The sequence below is a fragment of the Bufo gargarizans genome, chromosome 2, assembly GCF_014858855.1.
Source record: "Bufo gargarizans isolate SCDJY-AF-19 chromosome 2, ASM1485885v1, whole genome shotgun sequence".
NCBI classification, from domain to species: Eukaryota; Metazoa; Chordata; class Amphibia; order Anura; family Bufonidae; genus Bufo; species Bufo gargarizans.
In genome coordinates this window covers 384,189,350-384,206,540 of record NC_058081.1, presented here as the reverse complement: position 1 = coordinate 384,206,540, position 17,191 = coordinate 384,189,350, and positions in this window count along the sequence as shown.

Below are 17,191 nucleotides of genomic sequence, written 5' to 3'. Positions count from 1 at the left end.
GGGCATGACATTCTCTTCTCATCAGTTTAATCCCTGTTATGTCCCCAATCTGGGGTCCATTTATTGAATTGATTTTTCGAACGGGGAGATGGTTAAAAAAAACGCTGGCTCTCCCCCCTTTGTTTTAATCCACGGTCACTGCGTCTGCGCCATGCAGTTTACTGTCACACCCGATATGAGTGGTATTTTCTGTAGTTCTCTTCTCATCAGTTTAATCCCTGTTACGTCCCATATCAGGGATTGCCTTTTGTGAAAAAAAATTTAGGCCGGGTACCTTCGACTGCCTTCACAGTGACAGACCAAACTCTGATACACCAAACTGAATAGATTTTAGGAACCGGGGGGAAAAAGCAGATTGGTCGGTCCTCTTACTCCCAAGTTGGGACACTGCGCATGCACGGAGCAATGTGCTGTGACCAGTGGCGGATCCAGTGCCTGGTCTCGGGAGGGGCACTTTCAGATTATTTTCTGTCCGCCGCCACAAAACAATGGTGCTTATAGAATAGACTACACAGTGAAGGCTATATGTGTATAACAATCATATTTCACATGAACACTTACAGTCACTTGGCCCTTGGGGATCTCGGACGCCACTTCCACACTTTGGCCAGGGGCTCGGCGGAGCTGATGTGTTTTATCCTAATGAGAAAGATTGAAAGATTTCATAATAAGTATTTGGAGAAGGGGCAGAGGGAGAGCAGAGCAGGGAGAGGCCGGTGCCGCTACTAGGGGGTCATACCATGGGGGAGTAATAAAGCCCACTATAATGCCCCCCCACCCCCCATAGTAATAATTCTCCTTATAATGAGACAGTGCAAAAAATACCCCCTTGTAATGCCCCCAGTTGAGCTAATGTCCCCATAGTGCCCCCATAATGTGCCAGTATAAAATACCCCTATATAGTGCCCCTAGTAAATGAGCACTATGGAGTGCTCCACACCCTCCTTCCTCCTAGTGCCCCCCATAATGTACCAGTATAAAATGCTCCAGTAGATGCCCTCAGTGTCCCCCATAATTTGCAAGTATAAAATACCCCTTCTTAGTGCCCCCCGTAGATGACCCCATAGTACTCCTCTCTCCCCTTCCCCATAGTACCCACCATAATGTGTCCCAGTATAAAATTGTACTGTACAGAGAGCCCATATAAAATACCCCTTCTTTGTGGCCTCAGTAGATGCCTCTATAGTGCCCCCAATCATGTGCCAGTAATAATAGCCCCCCTGTGCCAGTAATAGCAGCCCCCCTGTGCCAGTAATAGCAGCCCCCAGTAATAACAGCCCCCCCCCCCTGTGCCAGTAATAATAGCCCCCCTGTGCCTGTAATAGCAGCCCCCAGTAATAACAGCCCCCCTGTGCCGTAATAACAGCCCCCAGTAATAAGAGCCCCTCTGTGCCAGTAATAACAGCCCCCAGTAATAAGAGCCCCTCTGTGCCAGTAATAGCCCCTCTGAGCCAGTAATAAGAGCCTCCAGTAATAACAGCCCCCCTTTGCCAGTAATAACAACCCCCCCCCCTTGCCAGTAATAAGAGACCCCCCTTTGCCAGAAATAAGAGCCCCCCTTTGCCAATAATAAGAGCCCCCCTTTACCAGTAATAGCCCCCCCTTTGCCAGTAATAGCCCCCCTTTGCCAGTAATAACCGCCCCCAGGTGCCTGTAAAAGTATTGTATATAATGAAAAAAAAAAAACTACTTACCTGCATGTCAGCGATGCGATGCAGGCCTCTTCTAGCCTGTGTCCCACGCTGTATGGCTCAGGCAGCGCGATGATGTCATCGCGCTGCCTGTGCCTGCCTCTGATAGGCAGCAGGCACTAGGCCGGCAGCCTATCAGAGGAAGGGAAAGGGACACGCCTCTCCCTTCCCTGCCGCAGCACAGGCAGGCATCTGTATCGCTGTCCTGAGGACGGCGATACAGATGCCTGGAGATGAGCGCTTCCACAATGGAAGCGCTCATCTCCCTGTGCCCAGCCGCCCGCCGCCAGCTCGGGGGGGGGGGGGGGGGCAATTGCCCTGTTGCCCCCCCCCCCCCCCCGGATCCGCCACTGGCTGTGACACCCTATATGAGTGGTGTCTTAACTAGTACTATTCCTATCAGTTAAATCCCTGTTACGTCCCCTTAACAAACCATTACGACATCCTGAAATAATTTTGTTCTGAGCTCTGTATTTGCTTTGTATTGGAATTGATGGGGATTTTTTAATTGTCTGCATTATTTCTACTAAACTATTAAGAGACTTTATTATGATTTTTTGATTTTATGTATTAAAAACCCATACAACTTAAAAACAAATGAAAATTTGTGTTTTTTCTATGAAAAATTATCCAGCCGATCGCGTTTGGTCTGATCATAATGAAGCAACGGCCTTATTATCTGGGGTGTGGCAACATAGAGACACTCATAGAGGTGATGATCGCTTCATTGTGATACGCAAGCCCCTTCACCACAACAAGGTAACGATCACGAAGGGGAATTGACACTTGTATGTGCCTTTTCTTTTTTTTTTTGCATCCACAGTGCAGCACCAGAGGACAGAAAAATTAGGCATGTACACTTGCCTGAAAAAATAATGGTATGTTGCAGTTGCTGTTGTAGCAGCGGCCAGAAAAATGTATGTTTTCCAGGCAGAAAGGTGACTAAAACATTGCGTCTTGAACCCTAGTTGGTGGCGGAGAATTCACGAAAGTCATCCGGTATGCAGACCGTAAAGCATATTTTTTTGTTTGGTTTTGAACTGCTGCATCCTTTCCGACTTTAGGTAATTTGGTAACATTTCCGCCACTTTCTGCTTATACCGGGGGTCTAAAACAAGCAAGTGGAAATAATGTATCAAAATATCAATTTATTATAAAATATATAGTATGGAGAAAAGACAGGATGGTATACAGTATACAGAAAAGCAAAGGGTCAAAGACACCCTAACATACACCTGTCAACCTATGTATCAATCAGACACAGGATAGTGTAGCACTCAAGGAACGAGGGATAAAAGCACAGGGACAACTGATACTGCATAGCATAAAAATATCCACCACAAAAGGGTTGTATGCTGTCAAATGCAAAATATCATACCATGGTGTCCATGGGCTATCTCTCACATCCCATAAAACATATGCGGCATGACTAATGATGATAAAAGGATCTATCAGAATCCTAAAAAAATAATAGTCACAGTGGTAGGCCTGAGGAACCTAGGACCCACTATGGATGTAAAGGAAGTGCCGGGGGGATGCCAAGCTAGGCTAAACACAGGACGTACCTGAAGACATGGTGACTGGAAGAATGTCAGACCCTAAGCGCGAGACCTCGACGCACGTTTCACCTCAGTGGCTTCGTCAGGAGGTACCGAATGATAAACAAGCAGGGTATATATAGTCTATTAGTTGTCCCTGTGCTTTTATCCCTCGTTCACTGAGTGCTACACTAGCCTGTGTCTGATTGATACATAGGTTGACAGGTGTATGTTAGGGTGTCTTTGACCCTTTGCTTTACTGTATACTGTATACCATCCTGTCTTTTCTCCATACTATATATTTTATAATAAATTGATATTTTGATACATTATTTCCACTTGCTTGTTTTAGTCTATTTTGGATATTGTACAGGTGGAAATCACAGCTGTCTAGTCTGACAGAGAGGTTTTTTGTAGGTTAATTAGTATACCGGTGGTCTAGTAGCGTGGCCACCCAGTACAGGTCGTTCTCCTACATCCTTTTTATACGAAGGTCCCTCAACAGACATGACAGCATGAAAGACCCCATTTGCACAAGGTTGGATGCCGAGCTACTCATTTTCCGTTCCTCGTCCTCACTGATGTCATTGACGGTCTGTTCTTCCCCCCAGCCACGTACAACACCACGGGTCCCAGATAGGTGACAACAACGAGCACCCTGGGATGCCTGCTGTGGTTGGTCTTCCTCCTCCTCAAAGCCACATTCCTCCTCTGACTCCTCTTCCTCATACTCCTCTTCCAGCGTTGCCGCAGGTCCGGCAAGCGATGATGACAACGCTGTTTCTGGTGGTGATGGTGACCACAACTCTTCCTCTTCACACTCATCTACAGCCTGATCCAGCACTCTTCGCAGGGCACGCTCCAGGAAGAAAACAAATGGGATGAGGTCGCTGATGGTGTCTTCGGTCACCGTCTCAAAATGATGCATGAGCCTACAGGCATTGCACATGAGCGTCCGGTAACGTGGCAAAAAATTTGGAGCAGGCGGTCGAACATTAGGAGTGTTGAATTCCAATCTGTCAGGCTGTCGCAAATCAAGCACCTCACTGGCATGTTGTTTCGCCTCTGAATATCGTAAAAGTGTGCCATGGACGTGTAGGAACGACTTAAATGGCCACACACCTTCCTGGCCTGCTTGAGGACGTCCTGTAGGTCTGGGTACTTAGACACAAAGCGTTGTACGATGAGATTCAACACATGTGCCATACATGGCACATGTGTCAACTTGCCCAAATTCAATGCCGCCAACAAATTGCTTCCATTGTCATACACCACTTTGCCAATCTCCAGTTGGTGCGGGTTCAGCCACTGTTCCACCTCTGCGTTCAGGGCGGACAGGAGTGCTGGTCCGGTGTGGCTCTCTGCTTTCAGGCAAGTCAACCCCAAGACAGCGTGACACTGTCGTATCAAGGATGTGGAATAGCCCCTGGGGAAATGGGAGGATTCAGTTGATGTGCAGCCAGACGCCGCAGCAGAAGAGGACTCAGCCGAGGAGGTTATCGAAGAGGATGGAGTAGGAGGAGTAAAGGAGGTGGCAGTAGGCCTGCCTGCAAGTCGTGGCGGTGTCGCCAAGGCAAAAAATTGGAAGGCACCCTGTCACAAAATAAGGGAATATATCCCCAAAGGAGGTGCTCAATGGAAAGGCTGTTATGCCACTATCAAATATCTGTATAAATCCACGGCACTCTCAAATTAGTAAATTTGAAAAAATTTATATTTTATTGTTGTGTCCAACACCATCACGGTTATTTGTATAACAGAAGCAGGGCCAACGTTTCGGTCCTAACCGGACCTTGTTCACGGCCTATAGATAATACAGAAATATATGTCTAACATAAATCGATTGTTGGATCACAGTAGTCACCATATGGTGTAAATTTAGAAAACAAGGCTTAGAAATACAAGTCCACATTTGTCAAATTATATATAGCAAATTGTAGCTGAAGGGATAACATTCTCACCATCAGGGGGGAGGCCTGAGTGGACAGGCGACAAATGGTCATAACAATGTCACATATCAGTTTTTGGTAGAGGAAAAAGGCATTCGTGCAAACCTATGTATCGTTAGATAATATGGGACCTAATTTATAAGACATGTATGACCAGTAGTCTTCCGTCTGAATCAGGTCGTCCACGCTGAGAGTGTCAGACAATCCATCAGTCTATAGATTCTATGCAGATAACAATCTATTGATATAGTAAATTATAGGGTAGCTGGTGCTATCTAGCAAGAAAATCAAATAATAATAATAGCAGTATAATAATCAGGTATCGATGTCCAAGAGAGGGCCCAAAATATAAGTATGGTACAGAAATTAATCATATGATTACCTGTGCGATATGGAGACGAGGTGTAACCGTGGGTGGCACAAGAGAGACTCTGGCTGCGCTGCCGCTTTATAGTAAACGAGCCTCGTGAATATGGGCGTCTGACGTCATCTGTCAGCGTCTGGTTAGTATGTGGAACGCAAGGAGGATCGACGTCTGACGTAATCAGTCAGCGCCGTGGAGCGCAGGGCGCATGACATGGGCATCATAGTTAAGCGTCTGTTTGTGTTGAGACGCATGGTGATTTGTCTTTGAAGTGCGCATGCGTTATTGTTCGTTCACCTCTTATGCCACCAACGGAGACACATACTCCCACCACATCGAGTGTATCAATATGAAATTAGCGCTGAATGTAACGTTATATTTGTTAATAGCAACAGTATATATGGAAATGAGCAATTATTAGATATTGGAAAAAGTATACAGGGCATTGAAGTATCATTATTCAAAAAGTGGTATATTAAAATTAATCATTATAGATTGTGTATATTTGTAGTCTAACTCGACGAGATGCTTGGATCTTGATTTTGTGATCTGGATCACCTAATATCGATCATCTTGGATGACATCTGGATTAGTTACAAAGTTAAATACAACAGAAATTAGTACATGTTAAAGCAAAATTTGCAAAGCACAGAGTTATTGAAGATCAAATGGTGTACAGAAAGCGATATTCCATAGTATAATGTAATAAGCATCTAGGTTATATAATAGATGGACTACAAGTATAGTTAGTATTGTTAAACATAGAAAATAATAATGAATTTATAGGCCTACCTAGACCTACGTATCAGCGTGTCTGAATGGAGAAAAAGGAAAAACAATATGATTGTTATAAAACAATTATAAACATGGGCCACGATTGAACATACATCAATTTGCATATTTAGAGTAATAAATCAAATTCACGATTCAATCCAAACGGTGAAACAGTTTTAAGCTCGTAGATCCAGAAGGACTCCCTTTACGGTTACCGCCACGTCTTGGCATTGGTATATGATCAATTATCTGAAATTTTAACTGACTGACCGTGTGTTGTAACTGCAGAAAATGGCTGGGGATGGGGAGTTCTGCTCTTTTGCACCTGATATCCGACTTGTGTTTACTGATCCTATCGCGAATTGGTTGAGAAGTTTCGCCAATGTAGGCCTGGCCGCAAGGGCATTTGATCATATAGACTACATAGGACGTAGCACAAGTATAATAACCTTTTATCTCATAAATTTTTCCTGCATGTGGATGGGAAAAGGTATTACCCTTTTTCACGTTAGTGCACTGGGCGCAATTTAAGCAAGGAAACGTGCCATTTTTTGAAGGGGCCAAGGTGGACTGTAAGTGTTTAGGTTTCAGTGAACCAATGTCAGCGTGGACTAGGGAATCTCGGAGGTTTCGTGGACGCTTATAACACATTCTCATGGGATATGAAAATTCTAAAATCTCTGGGTGGAATTTTTTGAGTAAAGGCCAGTGTTTGCGGATAATTTGGTGAATCTTAGGTACAAAGGAATGGTAAGTGGTAATGAATGGTATACGTGGAACAGAAGTCGATTCTTTAGAGGGCATAATATTAGCGGATGTTTTTTTAAGCTCAGTGTCTAGGAGTGTTTGAGGGTAACCACGTTCCCGAAATCTTTGGAACATCTCGTGTAGACGTATCTCCCTGGTGTGGGATTCAGAGACTATTCGTTTGACTCGCAAAAATTGGGATTTAGGTAATGATGTTTTTGTATTGTGAGGATGGTTGCTAGAAAAGAGAAGGAGGGTATTTCTATCGGTGGGTTTTTTGTAGAGATCCACCATAAGTTTATCATCCGTTTTTATTATCAAGGTATCTAAAAAGTGAACGGAATGTTCACTAATAGTAACCGTAAATTGTAAATCTGATGATACGTTATTGAGAAACTGGAAAAATTGGTCGAATGAATCGCGAGTGTTTTCCCACACCAGGAAGATGTCGTCTATATAGCGGCGCCATATTTTGCAGTGTTGTTGAAAATTTGAGTTGGGGTACACATGTGCTGATTCGAAATTCGCCATATAGGCATTAGCATAGGGGGGGGCCACATTAGCCCCCATTGCTGTGCCCTTCCGCTGTATATAATAGTCATCGCCAAACATGAAATAGTTACGTCCTAACACTAATTTTAATAGATCAGTGCAAAATTTCTGTTGTGCAACCGATAATGATGAGGTCTGAAGTATATTGGAAACAGCCTGTACACCCCCCTCGTGTGGTATAGAGGTGTACAGGCTGCACACATCCAATGTCACCAACAACGCATTCTGGTGTAAGGGACCAATAGCCGAAATTATATTCAGGAAGTGACTAGTATCGAGGAGGAATGAATCGGTTTTTTTAATCAACGGAGTTAGAATTTTTTCCAAATAAATGGATAAAGGTGAAAGTAATGAGTCGGTGGAGGCTACAATCGGCCGACCAGGTGGTTTTTCTAAATTTTTGTGGATTTTGGGGAGTGTATATAATACTGGCATAATCGGATGTTCCTTATGTAAAAAATTAAATGTAGCCTTATCTATTATACCTTGTTGTAGAGCAGAATCTAGACATGAATTAATCTCTTTTTGAATTTTAAAAGTGGGATTATATGAGATTAACTCATATATACATGTAGATTGTAAGCCCTCACGGGCAGGGCCCTCTCTCCTTCTGTACCAGTTTGTAACTCATTTTGTTTATGATTAGTGCAATTGTCTGTATTATGTATGTGCACCCCTTATCATATGTACAGCGCTATGGAATGAATGGCGCTTAAATAATAAATAATAATAATAATAATAATAATAATATATCTGTGTCGGACAGTTGGGTTTGGATTTCATGAATGTAATATTTGGTATCCATGACTACTATGGCACCGCCTTTATCGGCGGGTTTAATTGTGATATTAGAATCATTCATTAGATCTTTAAGAGCTGTATGTTCTATATTAGACAAATTTCTTGATGTTCGATATATGCCTCTTTTCTGAGCATTTAATTCCTGTCGTATTTCTTTATCTACAAGATCAATATAAGCTTCAACACTATGATCAAATTTGGGGGGCATGAAAGTACTTCTGGATCTAAGGCCTAGGTATGAAACTGACAAACAATCTTGATTGGTGGTTCTATCACTAGTGGTTGAAGAAGCAAAATGCGTTTTTAAACGTAGAGAACGATAGAATCGGTGTAAATCTTGTGTTAAATCGAAATGTTGTAGAGAGGCAACAGGGCAGTAGGAGAGGCCTTTAGAAAGGACCATTATCTCGGCAGGAGATAAGGTTCTGGAGGAGATGTTAATTACTAAGTCACTACCTGGGATCTGGTCTGCATAGGTGGTATTTCCATTTCGACTGGAGTGTCGTCCCCTCCACTGCAGAGCCACGCATTCTATGCTTGTCAGCCATCAGCAGGTTGACACAATGCGCAGTGTACGTGATATACCTGCCCTGACCGTGGTTTGCAGACCAGGTATCAGTGGTCAGATGGACCCTTGCCCCAACACTGTATGCCAGAGATGCCATGACTACCTTTTCAATAACAGAGTAGAGGTTTGGGATTGCCTTTTTTGAAAAAATTAATTTGTCTGGGTACCTTACACTGTGGTGTCCCAATAGCGACAAATTGTTTGAAGGCCTCAGACTTCACCAGCTGGTATGCTAAAAGTTGGCGGGCTAAGAGTTCTGTCAAGCCAGCTGTCAGACGCCGGGCAAGGGGGTAACTCTGTGACGTTGGCTTCTTACGCTCAAACATTTCCTTTACAGACACCTGACTGTGGGCAGATGAGATGGAACTGCTGAAGGTGAGAGGCGGAGTGGCGGGTGGTTGAGAAGGGGCAAGGAGGATAGCAGTGGTTGACGTGGCTGAAGATGCTGGACCATGAGGAGGATGGTGGCTTTGAGTTTGTGTGCTGCTTGTACTCATGTGTTGATCCCATTGACGTTTGTGATGTGAGATCATGTGCCTTCGCAAAGCAGTTGTACCGAGGTGGGTGTTGGCCTTCCCACGACTCAGTTTCTTTTGGCACAGGTTGCAAATGGCATTGCTGTTATCAGAGGCAGACACACAAATTTTTTTCCACACTGCTGAGCTTTGCAATGACGGCATTCTGGTGGTGGCAACAGCATGCGTTGATTGGCGTGCTGTCTGGCTGAGTGCCGATACATGATGTCTGACTGTGCCACTAGCTCCTTGCAACGACCTCCCCCTGCTTCCAACTCGTCTCCTCCTTCTCTCTCTCCCCTTCTGAACTTTCCCCCTCTTCTTCTCTTCGAGCAGGCACCCACGTGGCATCCACTGACACATCGTCATCATCAACCACTTCACTTGTATCTGACACCTCAGCAAAGGAAGCAGCAACGGGTACAACATCATCATCACACTGTACGTCCATGTGTGTAGTCCTGCCTGACTGAGACATATCCCTGTTATCTACATCCTCTAGCAATAATGGTTGCGCATCACTAATTTCATCCAACTGATGTGTAAATAACTCCTGACAGATCAAGTGAAGCAGCTGTGATGGTGGTGGCGGCGGGCGGAAGAGTGGTAACTTGAGAGCAGCTGACCAAAGCTGAGCTGGAGGAGGATGGTGCTTCAAGGTTCTTAGGGGAAGCTGTTGAAGATTGGGTGTCCTGTGTAAGCCAGTCAACTATGTCCTCAGAATTTTTGGGGTTTAGGGTACGTGGCCTCTGAACACTGGGCATTATTCCAGGGCCAGTGGAAATCACAGCACCACGACCACGATGGCCCCTGCGGGGTGGCTTGCCTCTGCCTGTCATATTTTTTTTAGATAAGTGGTACTATGTGTGCAAGGTACTGTGCCACCCTATATAAGGGGTGGGCAGTGGGCACAGTTCAGTCTGTGTGGGCCTGACACACACTGGCTTGCAACTGCGATTATATTTGTTACAGAGAAAAAATAAATTTGCTTTCTTTTATCTGCAAAGTATTGTGACACCCTGTAACGGTATGAGTGGTGGCCTGGCCAGTGACCACATTACAGTCTGTGGGCCTGACACACACTGGCTTGCAACTGCGATTATATTTATTACAGAGAAAAAATAAATTGACTTTTTTTTTTATCTGCAAGGTATTGTGACACCCTGTATGAATGGTGTGCACACAGTATAGTCTGTGGACCTGCAGCCTCTCACACACGGGCAGGCAACTGCAATATATACATATGTAGTTAAGGCTGCCGTGAGGCCTGTATTTGTGGGAGGGGCATAGGCCCCGCCCCCTGGCTACTTATGCGGAGGAGTGCAGAGGGACGGGACGTGCAGCCAGGTACTTCCGGGTCACCTCCATCCTGGTTTCCCTGCACGTCCCGCACCATCGCGTTCTTGGCTGGGTGAGTATTGCAGGTCGGCGGTTTGGCAAATCAGGCGGCCTGAGGTAAGCGGGGAGTCCGGTGCCGGGCACCGGCGGCGGCAGCTGCGGGGCGCACACCTCATGTACTCCCCCCTGTGCAGGGGGACGGAGGTCCGTCGGGGGGGGAAAGATTAAGATCCAGGGGCCGCGACTCGCGGCACTGGGCAGGCCGGATGGCGCAGGGCTGCTCTCGTTCCGGTCACGTAGGCTGGAGGCGGCTGCGGGGGTCGGTTGCTAGGCACGCCCGGCAGCTCCGCCCCCTGCCATGCTCGCTTGTGCACAGGCATTCCACAACTATATTTGTGTTAACCATTGAAGGTTGAAGTGTTACCTCAGGCTGGATTTACAAATAGTTCATGCCCTAGAAAATGAAGTTTAGAGGTGCACTTACTCAGTTGACCACAAATCATGTATACGGCACGATGGTAGAGCCGTGTATATATATATATATATATATATATTATATATACGGCACGATGGTAGAGCCATGTGTATATATAGTGTATAGTGCACGCTGGTAGAGCTGTGTGTATACAATGTATAGTGCTCCCAGCGGCCTTCCAATACCAGTGTACACGGCACACCACATGCTGGACTCCATAGACAAGCACTTCCCGCTGACCTCCTTACACAAGCACTTCCCGCTGATTGCTGCATGTTGCTGACCACCATACGCAACTGCTCATACTGACCGCTGCATTCACATGAGCAGAACACCCTGCACAGATGGGCACGTCACGATAGCCACCATACATGGCTTTTTCACTGACCATCATACATGAGCACTTCACACTGTTTTAGTTGTGAGGACCACCATTTCACCATTTGCATCATGTCATAGAAGTTGGCCCAGTGCCGGTCCGGTTCGGCCATAGTGCTTACTTAAGCTAGAGTTTGACTTAACCGCGGTCTACGGTCTTTGGCTCCAGCTGGGAAAAAAAAAATATTTCACATTGTTTTCATGCATCATCATTACAGTGACTACTTCGGTTCGGTTGTTTGACGCTCCACGCCATTCCAAAGATTCTTACTTACAAGTCGGTGGCACGTCCTGAGTTCCATACGGGTTTGGTATGTATCACGGGGGTGTGGCTGCAGGCACATTCACACGTCTTCCAGGTCATGCCTGCCGCACCAGTGGCATATGGTTCCCCTGGGCACGTTCAGGTTATCACACCCGTCTCCCGTTGCTCGTTTGCTTGAAACATAGAAACATAGAATGTGTCGGCAGATAAGAACCATTTGGCCAATCTAGTCTGCCCAATATATCTGAATCCTATGAATAGTCCCTGGCTCTATCTTATATGAAGGATAGCCTTATGCCTATCCCATGCATGCTTAAACTCCTTCACTGTATTTGTAGCTACCACTTCTGCAGGAAGGCTATTCCATGCATCCACTACTCTCTCAGTAAAGTAATACTTCCTTATATTACTTTTAAACCTTTGCCCCTCTAATTTAAAACTGTGTCCTCTTGTGGTAGTTTTTCTTCTTTTAAATATGCTCTCCTCCTTTACCGAGTTGATTCCCTTTATGTATTTAAAAGTTTCTATCATATCCCCTCTGTCTCTTCTTTCTTCCAAGCTATACATATTAAGGTCTTTTAACCTTTCCCGGTAAGTTTTATCCTGCAATCCATGTACCAGTTTAGTAGCTCTTCTCTGAACTCTCTCTAGAGTATCTATATCCTTCTGGAGATATGGTCTCCAGTACTGCGCACAATACTCCAAGTGAGGTCTCACCAGTGTTCTGTACAGCGGCATAAGCACTTCACTCTTTCTACTGCTTATACCTCTCCCTATACATCCAAGCATTCTGCTGGCATTTCGTGCTGCTTTATTACATTGTCTTCCCACCGTTCAGGCGCTGTTCTAGGGGCCACCCCAGGACTCAGGCTCTACCATCGCAGTTGCAAGTCAGTGTGTTGTCACTTTTTTTATCTGCAAGGTATTGTGACACCCTGTAACGGTATGAGTGGTGGCCTGGCCAGTGACCACAGTACAGTCTGTGGGCCTGACACACACTGGCTTGCAACTGCGATTATATTTATTACAGAGAAAAAATAAATTGAATTTTTTTATCTGCAAGGTATTGTGACACCCTGTAACAGTATCAGTGGTGGCCTGGCCAGTGACCACAGTACAGTCTGTGGGCTTGACACACACTGGCTTGCAACTGCGATTATATTTATTACAGAGAAAAAATAAATTGACTTTTTTTATCTGCAAGGTATTGTGACACCCTGTAACGGTATGAGTGGTGGCCTGGCCAGTGACCACAGTACAGTCTGTGGGCCTGACACACACTGGCTTGCAACTGCGATTATACTTATTACAGAGAAAACATAAATTGACTTTTTTTTTTCTAAGGTATTGTGACACCCTGTATGAATGGTGTGTACACAGTACGGTCTGTGGGCCAGACACTCACTGGCTTGCAACTGCAATTATATCACAGAGAAAAAAAAATATACATTTTTTATCTGCCAGGTATTGTGACACGCTGTAACGGTATGAGTGGGTGGCCTGGCCAGTGGTCACAGTACAGTCTGTTGGGCAGACACTCACTGGCTTGCAACTGCGATTATATCACAGAGAAAAAATTAATTGACATTTTTTTTATCTGCAAGGTATTGTGACACCCTGTATGAATGGTGTGCACACAGTATAGTCTGTGGACCTGCAGCCTCTCACACACGGGCAGGCAACTGCAATATATATATATGTAGTTAAGGCTGCCGTGAGGCCTGTATTTGTGGGAGGGGCATAGGCCCCGCCCCCTGGCTACTTATGCGGAGGAGTGCAGAGGGACGGGACGTGCAGCCAGGTACTTCCGGGTCACCTCCATCCTGGTTTCCCTGCACGTCCCGCACCATCGCGTTCTTGGCTGGGTGAGTATTGCAGGTCGGCGGTTTGGCAAATCAGGCGGCCTGAGGTAAGCGGGGAGTCCGGTGCCGGGCACCGGCGGCGGCGGCAGCAGCGGGGCGCACACCTCATGTACTCCCCCCTGTGCAGGGGGACGGAGGTCCGTCGGGGGGGGGAAAGATTGAGATCCAGGGGCCGCGGCTCGCGGCACTGGGCGGGCCGGATGGCGCAGGGCCGCTCTCGTTCCGGTCACGTAGGCTGGAGGCGGCTGCGGGGGCCGGTTGCTAGGCACGCCCGGCGGCTCCGCCCCCTGCCATGCTCGCTTGTGCACAGGCATTCCACAACTATATTTGTGTTAACCATTGAAGGTTGAAGTGTTACCTCAGGCTGGATTTACAAATAGTTCATGCCCTAGAAAATGAAGTTTAGAGGTGCACTTACTCAGTTGACCACAAATCATGTATACGGCACGATGGTAGAGCCGTGTATATATATATATATATATATATATATTATATATACGGCACGATGGTAGAGCCATGTGTATATATAGTGTATAGTGCACGCTGGTAGAGCTGTGTGTATACAATGTATAGTGCTCCCAGCGGCCTTCCAATACCAGTGTACACGGCACACCACATGCTGGACTCCATAGACAAGCACTTCCCGCTGACCTCCTTACACAAGCGCTTCCCGCTGATTGCTGCATGTTGCTGACCACCATACGCAACTGCTCATACTGACTGCTGCATTCACATGAGCAGAACACCCTGCACAGATGGGCACGTCACGATAGCCACCATACATGGCTTTTTCACTGACCATCATACATGAGCACTTCACACTGTTTTAGTTGTGAGGACCACCATTTCACCATTTGCATCATGTCATAGAAGTTGGCCCAGTGCCGGTCCGGTTCGGCCATAGTGCTTACTTAAGCTAGAGTTTGACTTAAGCGCAGTCTACGGTCTTTGGCTCCAGCTGGGAAGCTGGGTTGGCCTGTTAAAAAAAAAATTCACATTGTTTTCATGCATCATCATTACAGTGACTACTTCGGTTCGGTTGTTTGACGCTCCACGCCATTCCAAAGATTCTTACTTACAAGTAGGTGGCATGTCCTGAGTTCCATACAGGTTTGGTATGTATCACGGGGGTGTGGCTGCAGGCACATTCACACGTCTTCCAGGTCATGCCTGCCGCACCAGTGGCATATGGTTCCCCTGGGCACGTCCAGGTTATCACACCCGTCTCCCGTTGCTCGTTTTCTTGAAACGTTCAGGTGCTGTTCTAGGGGCCACCCCAGGACTCAGGTCTCTCTCTGGAACGTCCAGGTTGTCACTCTGTGTCCTGCCTGGAGCTCCAGGGTGTCTGTCATCTCATGTGGTACGTCCGCTTGAAGCGTTCAAGTGTTGTTGTGTTGGTCACTCCGGGACAGCGGGTCCCGTCTGGAACGTCCAGGGTCCATACTCGTCTCCTGTTACACGCCTGCTTGAAACGTTCAGGCAAAGTATGTCTGCCACGCCGGTGGCTCGTGGTCCTGCCTGGAACGTCCAGGTTGTCTTATTTGTCTCCTGTGGCACGTCTGCTTGTAAACGTCGGTCAAATGTACGTCCGCTACCCCGGTGGCACGTGGTCATGCCTGGTACGTCCAGGTTGCCTCGTCTCTTGTTGCACGTCTGTCTGAAGCGTTCAGACAATGTCGCGTCAGCCACCTCGGTGGCATGGTGTCCTGTCTAGCACGTCCACAGGGTCTCTTTTCACCAAGGTGGGCACACATCCTCCCTTAGCGGCATGCATAACCCAGCAGCACGCCCGGGGGGTATCATCCTGGTTGGTGGCACTTCAGTCCTCAGCTTTGGCCTAAAACGTTTAGGCCATGTTGTTTTTCGTTTTTTCCCTCAGGGGTAGACGGTACAGCCTGTCGCAACCAGGTTGGTAATATTCCGGTGCATTTAGTTTTCATATTTGTTTTTTATTTTTACGGCAGCACGTTGGGGGTCTCAGTGCCTTCGGCTTCCCGTTAACAAGGCCTCCACCTCGGTCAGTGGTACGAGCCTCCAGTACGGTATCGGTACCCTTTTTCATCAAATTCTATATCAGGTGAGTAGCAATTCTGGTCCGTCAGGCCGGCCTTAGTCCGGGGGCGGTCTTACTGATAGGGGTATAAAGGGGGGGGGGGGCACCGGGATGTTCTAGGCACGCCTGGTGTTCACACGAGTAACAAGGGTTTTGTCCTCAGGTGATATCCAGGGCATAATCACAACACGGTCAACATGTCCCAGGCCTCAGACATCGATGACGCCTCGTCCATCTCCGGGTCCGTGGTTTCCGGTCTGGCGGGTCATGGATCCCTAAGGAACTGGACCATTCTGAAGCTCGTGGCAGAATTAAATAGAAGGGGCATCAGTCACCTGGCTTCGGCCAGGAAAGTCGAACTTTATAGGCTACTGGTGTCTAGCCCGGTTCCACCCAGTGAGCAGCTGGCAGTGCCTACCATCCAGTCATCACTGGCTCAGTTAAATGCCACGATGGGGAGTCTGGCTGCCTCAGTAGCAGACATCCAGCACAGGGTCGTGGAGCTGGAGTCCAGGGCCGCCACCACTTCACAGGCGGTGGCACCTGTGACTGCGGTATCATGGCCATTGGCGGGTTCCTCAGGTATGTCCTCTACCCCGCCGGCCATTGTCCCAGCTCACTTTGTGGCCGAGAACATTAGGAAAGACATACTGGCAGGCAAAGAGGTTAACCTGGCATCTATCCTCATAGCATTGCACGATGCCAACGAGCACAGAACAATTGATTGCGGGAAAGTGTCTGTGGTTATGAGGTCTAAAGATGCACGGTTGAACCGCAAGTTATCTATACCAGAATTTGTTCTTGCATTCAGCTTGTTCCGAGACGTCATCTGCTCGGCGCAGCCGAGTAGGAGGGAGGAGCTGGACGCTTATTTATATCAGGTCACTGATTTGGGTCACAAGTATGGGGGCTCGGCGTTCTATGACTACCACCGGTCCTTCGCGGCTAAAGCCGCAGCCTCCCTAGCACAGTTCCAGTTCATGACCAATTGGGCTGTGCTGGATATGGAGCTCTTCTGCAGGCATTTTGCTGGTCTCCGAGCCCCCACTTGTGGCGCATGTCAGTCAGTTTTTCATGCCACGGAATGGTGCCCTAACGAGGCATCTGCACGTCCGGACAGAGCCCTTCCAGGAACATCGGGTGTTCCCAGGGGCCCCGCCCTCATGGACAAATTTGGCAGGCCTATTGTATATCTGGGCAAGAGCCAGATATGCAATAATTTCAACTTCGGTCACTGCATGTTCAGTGGGCGCAGGGCCCTTCACGTGTGCACGGTCTGCTTTCGGGCACATCCCAGGTCTACCTGTCCCAAGAAAGCTGC